The sequence below is a fragment of the Mytilus californianus genome, unplaced genomic scaffold (assembly GCF_021869535.1).
Source record: "Mytilus californianus isolate M0D057914Y unplaced genomic scaffold, xbMytCali1.0.p SCAF_4, whole genome shotgun sequence".
Lineage (NCBI taxonomy): Eukaryota > Metazoa > Mollusca > Bivalvia > Mytilida > Mytilidae > Mytilus > Mytilus californianus.
The window spans coordinates 43,192,203-43,201,466 of record NW_026262690.1 but is presented as its reverse complement, the minus strand read 5'-3'; the positions used below and the strand labels follow the sequence as shown (position 1 = coordinate 43,201,466).

At 32.0% G+C, this 9,264-nt stretch overlaps 1 protein-coding gene and 1 long non-coding RNA gene across 3 annotated transcripts in view; one reads left to right on the top strand and one right to left on the bottom strand.

The window, feature by feature from the left end:
- Positions 1–426: 426 nt before the first annotated feature.
- On the bottom strand, positions 427–2,189 carry LOC127698367 (uncharacterized). Its single transcript, XR_007980798.1, has 2 exons — positions 1,981–2,189; positions 427–633 (listed from the first exon to the last, which is right to left on the bottom strand). It is a non-coding gene; the product is annotated as an uncharacterized LOC127698367 (long non-coding RNA).
- A 4,774-nt stretch (positions 2,190–6,963) lies between these two features.
- LOC127698331 (BTB/POZ domain-containing protein 7-like) overlaps positions 6,964–9,264 on the top strand; it is a 55,954-nt gene continuing 53,653 nt past the window's right edge. Inside the window, exon 1 of one of the 2 annotated variants that reach the window (XM_052201738.1) lies at positions 6,964–6,998. The gene's annotated coding sequence lies outside the window, so the exon portion shown is untranslated. Of the gene's footprint in view, positions 7,168–9,264 lie in introns of both variants that reach the window. The other variant, XM_052201737.1, reaches the window with a different exon arrangement.

Here is a 9,264-nt window from a genome sequence, read left to right as displayed (position 1 = left end):
TATTAATTGTGTGGTTTAAATTTAAATCATGCAAAGTGTCATTCCTAATGTTGTTCATGTCTGATATGTTATGCTTCAAATTTATTTGTTACCCAGCTTTAAACATATCATATACCATTTGTCAAAGGATTAAGTTTTGCAATACATGTGCATATATCACTTTGTACTTTTGTAAATTGTAGTTTTCTGCTTCGGTAATTAATTATTGTAGAATGTCTACATTTTCTTCCAATGCTACCTTTAAGACTTTAAATCAAATAAAAAATCCAGATTTTTTTAGAGGATGTGAGATTATTATGATCACTGAAGACATATATCAGTTATATTGTATGGAAACTAATGGCACTGCAGTTATTGATTGAACTGAGATACCTGACTGAACTTTTTGTTTCATTCTGGTCAGTGTATGATAACAATTATAAGGAATTAAGAAGGGGTACTTAGTTTATTCACAAAGCTATTTTAATAAAACATGTAGAGTCATTTTGTTCAAATACAAAATGTCAATGTAAAGTTATTCCATTTCTTTTATTGTTTATTTGATTCTTCTAAGTAAGCATCTGTGTAGTATGTCACCCAACATATAGGGCCACAAACAGCAAACGTTGTAATGGCTCCAGTTATTACTTTCTCCTGAAACAAAACAAAATACACTTTACAGAGCAGTCAAAATCCTGTAATTAAAGGATATTTTCTTCCTATTCTTTTTTTTCATTTTGCTCACCAGATAATAAACAAGATATAAAGTTACAGAACTTTGCTTATCGCCTTGAGTGAATCATTATCAATAATTGTCACCTAATTATTTATTAATTTTCTTTTCCTAGATTGTGATATCACTGTATAAGACTTATTACCCGATTTGTATTTGTACGAGCAACACAACGTGTGCCACATGTGGAGCAGGAACTGCCTACCCTTCCGAGCACCTGACTGACCTGAGATCACCTGAGTTTTGATGGGGTTCTAGTTGCTCAGTCATTAGTTTTCTATGGTGTGTTTTGTAGACTTGTTTTTCATTTCAAGGTTTTTCAAATTTTATTTGTCATGGCACTGTCATATTCTCTTTGACTTGTGAGTTTAGAATGTGACTGTCATATCATTTGTACAAATGTACTGACAATTTGAATTTAAGTTTAAATAAAATGTGTTTTTTTTTAAATTCTTATCAAGAACTGCTTGCACCACTTGTCATAATTTTGTAAAACATTATTAATGTCCAGGATATCATGTCACTTGATTTTTGAGAATCTAACGAATGATTGTAGGCCTTTAAATGAAAATATCTGTCAATCACATATTAATTAACTGATAATCAAATATATATAGAGAGCTAATTTTTATTGTTATTTTTATAAAAGATATCCCTCCTATTAAAAAGAGTAGGTCGTGGAAACAAAACACACTGACCAGGCATGTACCTTTACAATCAAATTATCCATAAGCTGTTTATTACTTTACACATATCAATTTTTATTCAATGAATAGCAAACAATCAGCCATTAACTCCCACTCCTTAACCAAATAGTAAATTGGTCGTCTCAAAAAAATTATTTAATCTATTTCCATTAATATTCAACAGCATTAGTCCTTGGTTCATTTCAAATTATCTTGATTTTAACGATTTTAAAATTTTTTGGTAACTTAATTAGTCATTTCACTGGCAAGATTATGCCCTGCATCAACATCAAAAAGAGATTTTATCAGTATAATTGTTAAGTTGTAAACAAGGCTATTGTTGTTTTTTTGTTTATGTCTTTAAATATAAGATCTCAGAACCTTAAATTTCATTTATTTTTGCTAAGCCATGCCCATGCCTTCTAACTTTTCCAGTAGCATCAGTTTAATTGTACCCGGAATTTTTATTACGTTCAAACACAGTCGTATTTGCTAAAAAGATTAAAATGAACATTAAAAGCAAGCTTGTTTTGTCCTTTCGACCTTGTGGATAACAAATTAACTATTCATAACCCTGCTTACAGCGAAAGAAATTCTATATCTTGGAGGTGCTTCCAACATAGTTCTTTTCTGCAGCATCAGCTGTTTTTGTATTGCTGAACTCCTTAATAAACTGCGACCTACGTTGCCTAACATTTTGAGTTTTTTCCTGATGGCAAACGGAAGTCAAGTAGTGAACCTGTATGGATCGCAGCAAATGAAACAGTATCCTATTAGAAAGTACTGCTTTACTGTTCACATGTGGCAACATCAGAATTGTAATTTTTGGCGTGAATTAAGTGGTTATGAGGTTCTGGATTGGGTTACAGAAAAGTAAGTAAAAAACACCACTAACTGACCTTATCAACGATATTATTTTAGAGGGCCCGAATTATATTGTCTTTCTTCTAAAGTTAATACCAAATATTGCATCTATTTAAGGAATGACTGTAATATTTTTTCTGAAGAAATAACCTAAAAAAATGTGGTGCACACTACGCGGGTTATTTAAAAGTGTGCACCACATTTTTTATGTTATTTCGAATAGACAGAAAAATTATTACAGTCATTCCTCATATTTTGATTCTAAATTCCATTTTTCAGGAGTAAATCATGAAAAAACGTTGACGACGCCACGGTCACATGACAAAATTATGTCTTTGAGCTGATTGACAAAAAACTTTTAATATATTAAAGTATATATATAGGCATTTTGTTTTCCAGAGACAAATTAAGTGCCTGTGCCGGGATGTAAACAACTTCAGGTCACCTTGCATGCGTTTCAACTACGAGCAAAACCCATGCCGTATACGGAAAGCTATATGCTTAAAGGTTATTATTTAGCATTGCAGAATAGAATAGAATAGAATAGAAAATTTTAGTTTTAAGTCCGGTTACATGAACAATACAAACATAAGCTCTGTAGAGCTTTTTGTCGACATTAATAACAATAACAACACATACTATATTAAGACATATAGGACATATAAAACATACACATTAGACATACAAAGTTAGACAGCTATATTGCATAAGCAAACATGTTCATATATAAAAGCAAGCACAAACAAGTAAAGCACTAAACTAGATTATAAGCACATGCAAAGCAGACGAAATAAATAAGCAAAACTAGTTCTAAAAGTTGCATGAAAAACATAAAAAATCAAAAGCTTTAAGATCTGCAGGAGCCACATCTGCATGAGTTGCCATTCCAGTTGTTGATCATACTTTTAAACTGGTTCAGGTTCGACTGCACACGGATCGCATCAGGCAGCTCATTCCAGAGTGTAGCTCCAGCATACCTTAATGAATGAAGTCCAAATTGTGTTGTTCTCACCTGTGGTACTTCAACAGTCTGTTGCTTTCTAAAAGAGTAAGGTACATTTTTAAAATTAACAATATTATGGAGAGAAACCGGTGACTCTTTGTGTAATATTTTAAAAACTTCTATTGCCATCATTCGTAGACGTCTTGTTTTTAAAGAAGGTAAACCAAATTTTAACAAAAGAGTTTCATAGTCACTACTAACATCTTTATAGATGAACCTCAAGGCACGTTCTTGTATTTTTTCCATTTTTTTTAGTGTTACCCTCCCCACAAAAATGCCAAACCACAGGGCAATAGTTGAAATTAGACATAATATATGAGTGATAAATAGTTAACCTTCCCAATTTAGATAGATGTTTCCCACTTCTTTTTTTTATGTTTATTTTATTGAGGAACCATGTTTTTAAAAATTCTCATAAATTCAAATTGTTCAAAGCAAACTCGAGTTATAGTACGAGTTCTACAGGAAAGAATGAAGACCAGTCATAGTGATAACTATAAGTCACTGCCATTCATTTAAGTGCATTTTTTCAATATATGAATACAAAATAAAGTTTTCTATAATTTTATTATTAACGAAAACATATGGTAAAATATTCAACAACTTCAATATAAAATTGAAAACAGGAAAATGTTTAATCAAAGAGACATCTCTCTTAACAGAGAAACCACGCCCCACCGGTTATTAAACTGTAAAAACAGAGAAACCACGCCCCATCGGTCATTAACATGTAAATGTCCGTTAACGACCGGTTTTCTGGTCCGTTTTTTTCTGTTAATGACCGATGGAAATTATTACTGAAGAATAAAGAATGTCATGTGGCCCCTTGATATCCAATAAGAGAAACTAATTCTTAAACGATATGAAATAATAGTTTAATAAATGTATTCAACGCTGTCCAGGTATTGGCACTTACGGTCTTATATCATGTAAACACTTTTATTTCGGAATAGCACAGGGTACAGCCTTTCTCTAGCTGCTTATGAAGTCTTAAAAACTAAATCTGTTTGAGGGCACTGATAGATATTTTAGTCTGGGAGACCTTGGTAAACTAAGTTAGTTGACTTTAAACTAGATTTCAGCAACGGTGAGTACATTAAGATCGGTACTTTGTGTTTTTTTTTTGTAGTTTTGTTGTTTGTTTTTGTGTTTAGTCCAGATCTGCCTGAAGGGTCAAGTCCTTTTCAACTGGTTTTACAGTTAATTCATATGTTGTGTTGCTACACCAAAATCCCAAGTTAGGGTAATGTTAGGCGGCTAAAATATACAAATACAGAGATGTGATATGGTTGTCAATGAGACAACTATCCACTAGTGGCCAAAGGACGAGGATGTAAACTACTTCATATATACGTGTCATACGTCACAAGGTACAAAACCATAACCGTATATATGTTAGCTATAAAAGGCCCCGGTATGACAAAATGTGAAATAGTTCAGAAGAGAAAACTGTTCTGTATTGGTTTTGCTCATATGATTAGCTGAACGAACAGTTGAACAATCGTGCATGGCTCCTGGTCTTATCCGTGTCTTATTGATCACATCTTATTTTTATATGTTTCGGCACTCAGCTTACACGGGAAAAAATTCTTGTAAAAATAATGTTAATCTCAACGTTGTTATTATATATATAGAATCTGTCCCAAACATGTATGACCGGACTATTTGGACTGTGCAGTGTGAAAATAGTTTTAAACAACATTTTATTTATTCAATTGTTTTAATGTATATTTAGGTTTTGCATTTATTTTATTATTCTGAACTTTGTCGTAAATTTAGGCATAAGTGTTTTACACGGATTATGTGTCATAATCTTGGACAAAGGACTTAAATTCATTTACTCTATTCATTTAATTATTTATTCTCTGTAACAGTTTAGACAATAATTTACTTATACGTGTCGGACATTAATTACTCTTCTAATCTATTGTTATTTCTATTTGGCATATGTTAATCTTCTTAATCCTTTAATTGCTTGTGCTTATATATATTGTTATTGTTTGTATGTTACTTTACATTTGGTTTGGAGTTTGTTGTTCGGTCTTGCCGGACTGCTAAAATAAAAGTTTAAGGAGCGAAATATTCCTTCTTGATTTCCATTTAGCCGGAACGCCATTTTACCCGGCTATACATGCTTTAACGGTCATATATCTGAAATATGTTAAAAGGTATCAAGACAGTTAAATATTCTTCAACGATCGAGCTGAAATTAAATAGGCTAGGCAGATTGACAACTTTCAACTCTTGGATTTCCTCAAATATCAACTATTGCCCGGTAATTTGGCACTACTGTGTGCGAATTTGAAATGCCAGACTATAAATTAAAATGTTAAAGGTGTATACATACTTATCTTTCGCGATAAGACTATTCCAATTTTTTGTTGTTGACATATTTGTGATTTACCGATTCTTTATAAGTCAATAAGTAGATCTGTATACAGCAAAAGCAATGCACACTCTATATCCCCATGTCTCTTACATCTAGATAATAGGTAAATACCATTTTTAATCCTTTTAGACTTCTTAAGGTTAAATCTTATATTTTGAAATCATACAAACTCAGTTTTTTGTGATATCCATTTGACGTGACTCTGTACTTATGTATCCCGTCATACTTTGAACGACACAATTATTTTATATCTACCTGTGTGACGTCAAACGCGCGATTCTACGCCATTACGTAAAACCTCCCATCCTTTATGGGTGGATTTTACATAGATAAATAAAATCGTATAATAGAGAAGCAAAATGAGGATGTTAAGTTTGATGTATGCCTTTTTGTACTTCTTTGTTATATTTGTTTGTTTTTATAGTGATTAAGATGATAACACAATGTTGACTCAGTGCTGTACCCCTATTTTTGACATTTTTACCTATTGTGTCTGTTTGTTTTGTTCACGCATCGTTGTCAATATAATGGAATTTGATGCGACTGTCATACAAGTGAGAGGTTTAGCTAGCTATAAAACCAGGTTCAATCCACCATTTTCTACACAAGAAAATGCATGTACCAAGTCAGGAATATGACAGTTGTTATCCATTCGTTTGATGTGTTTGAGCTTTTGATTTGCCATTTGATTAGGGACTTTCCTTTTGAATTTTCCTCGGAGTTCAGTATTTTTGTGATTTTACTTTTTCCTTTAGATTTTCTACTATATATTTTCATATAAAAAACTATCATGGATTGTATTTTGATTAACGTACATTTTATACCAAGCAGGATAGTCTCAGGTTGATTTGTCTTATTCGATTACCGGTATATGTCTCTGTTTTTATTTTTGTTGTAAAGCGTTCTCTTTTTCTAGTGATGTAAGCGCAAGTATTATTTTATAGATACTTTCAATTAGAGACATATATACAAATGATTGCCGAGTTTTTGAGCTTCGGTCCTTGCTTGGAAGTTGACATGAATTGTTCAAATCCAGTCAAAATTTTTTTTCAATGTGTTACTATATGAAATATTATTAGAAAGCAAAAAATTGTAGTAGACGAAAAATTATTGTATAACACGATAGACGAATCCTAATCATAAAATGAACACTTTCATGTCATGAAATAAAAACGGAAAAAAATGTATACATGTATTATCAAAATTTGAAATTAGTGACACAGATAAAGTAAGTTTAATTCTTTATTTGATCTAATTCTGTTCAATTACATGTCTAAAAAGACAATAAACAGAAATATATTTACTGCTGATTAGTTACAGGTTCCAGGGTGAGGCAGTGTCAAGGTAAAATAAGTTTTGGTAGCCAACTGCTGTGATCATTACCAAGGTTATTTATTGTTGAATATCGTGATAAATGCTACTTGTTTTAAGGATATTTGGATAATACCGACGACTGAAAAACTGATAGTGACTATTCTCAACCTTTCAGATCAATACATGACAATATAAAAAGGTAAACATTGTTGAAGGCGTCATCATGATATCATCTGCAGGCATCATCTACAAGATCTTTACACTAAATTGGTATGAGGCAGGTGTTGTCTGAAACTTGTGTTTCTATAGAATATAGAACGATTTTTTGTATATTTCAAATGAATATGAATCACAACTGGCCATGGACATGATGGACCATGGTTCAGTTACAATTACATGTTATTCAGCAGTTTTCAACTTGAACTTGAAGACAGCCTCCACAATCCAGGTAGTTTAGGATGAGTTCTGTAATTACAGTATCGGGTCTGTTCGCCCTAATTACATGTTCACCCAGGGTTCGTTTGCCCTTGATCTGTTTTTCCTATAGATATATTAATATTGTATTTTGGTATACCTATGCCAGGATTTATTAGGTAAATATAAATTATCTTAAAAACATGAAAAAAAAAAACACATCAAAGATACCAGTTTTATGAATTTGTACGCCACAGTTTCAACTAAAGACTCATCAGGGTTGCATTAATTAAAAAAAAATCAAAAGGCCAATTAATTTAGGAAGTTGAAGAGCATTGAAATGTTTTTGAATTAATTGCTTGTTTTTTGAGTAATGATTGTCTTCATTGTAAGATTTGTTTTTAATATTTAGAATTAATATTAAATGGCTGTTGATTGTTAAGATGATTAGGTAAATTTACGATTTCTTTGATCTGAACAGTTGTTGAATAGTCTTTAATGGTTTGAGAAGGAAAATAATTTTTTTTAAACAAACTAGTCTGCTTTGAAAAAGTAAAAACAAATCATGTACAAATTATATAATATACAAGAGAATTTATTTTTGCAGCTTGGCTCTTTTGATCTCAAGTGTGTTTTGTTATATTCATGTATGGAAGTGATTTATTGAATCACTTAATTCTTCCATAAACTATATATTATACTAACAGATAACTTGGTAAAAAGAAAAAAAACAACCAAAACAACAGAAGAGAAAAAAAAACACCAAAAAACCTAGATAATTTGGTCTTCAGTTGTTTTAATCAAAAGAAAATAAATATCAATAGCAGCAGTACAACATACATATTTGACGAAATTTTCAACACACCTTAATATATTCCATTCAAATAATATATTATACGTATACCATTACACAACAAATAAAATAAGAATCAGGGCGAATGGACTCGGGGCAAACAAGTACATGTATTAAGGTGAACAGGTTCTAGGGCGTACAGACCCAGATTCTGTAAATGCAGCATATTGCTGTTTACTCAACTTTAGCATAATTTTAATGGGTGCCACATGTGGAGAAGGATTTGCTTACCCTTCCGGAGTACCTGAGATCACCCCCAGTTTTTAGTGGGGTTCATGTTACTCCGTGTGGTTTTTTATGTTGTTTGTCTGTTTCTTTTTTAGCCATGGTGTTGTCAGTTTATTTTCGACTTATGAGTTTGAAGGTCATTTTGGTATCCTTCGCCTCTCTTTTAGCGGACTAAGTTAACCTCATTATAATGGAATCCCCTGCCAATGGGGCCAGTGATATTGTGCATTACCTGATTCATCATATTTTTGCAGAGTTCAAGATACTTTAAATGTTTCCTTAAGACCAAGGACTGACAAAAATGTGGTAGTCCTTCACGTTTTGAAAATTATGACCTAACTTGTAATATTAGATATTATGGTAGAAAACTTTAGAAAATGAAATTAAAGTATACATAGGTCTGTAGTCAGAATTTAAGTATGCTTTTTCGAAAATCTCGATATTGTTTCAATAAATCATGTATTCACTGAGTCCCGTTAATATTCATGATCACCATATGCAATTTGTCAAAATGCACCTACTCAAACATTAAAAAGTCGGACGAGATTTTGTTGGCAAGGGCCGACAGGTCTGACGGTTTTTATACGCCCGTTTACGGGACGTATTATGGTATACCGTTGACCGTCTGTCCGTCGTCAACATGTCGTACATTAACTCAAAAAAGCTGTAACCAATATGCATGAAACTTTGGTGAATTGTTTATATCTATTGACATGAGCTCCCTTTTGTTTTTTATAAATTTCAGATTTACCGTTTCAGAGTTTTGGGGTTTTATTCATTAAAAAAAGGGGGGATTTTCCA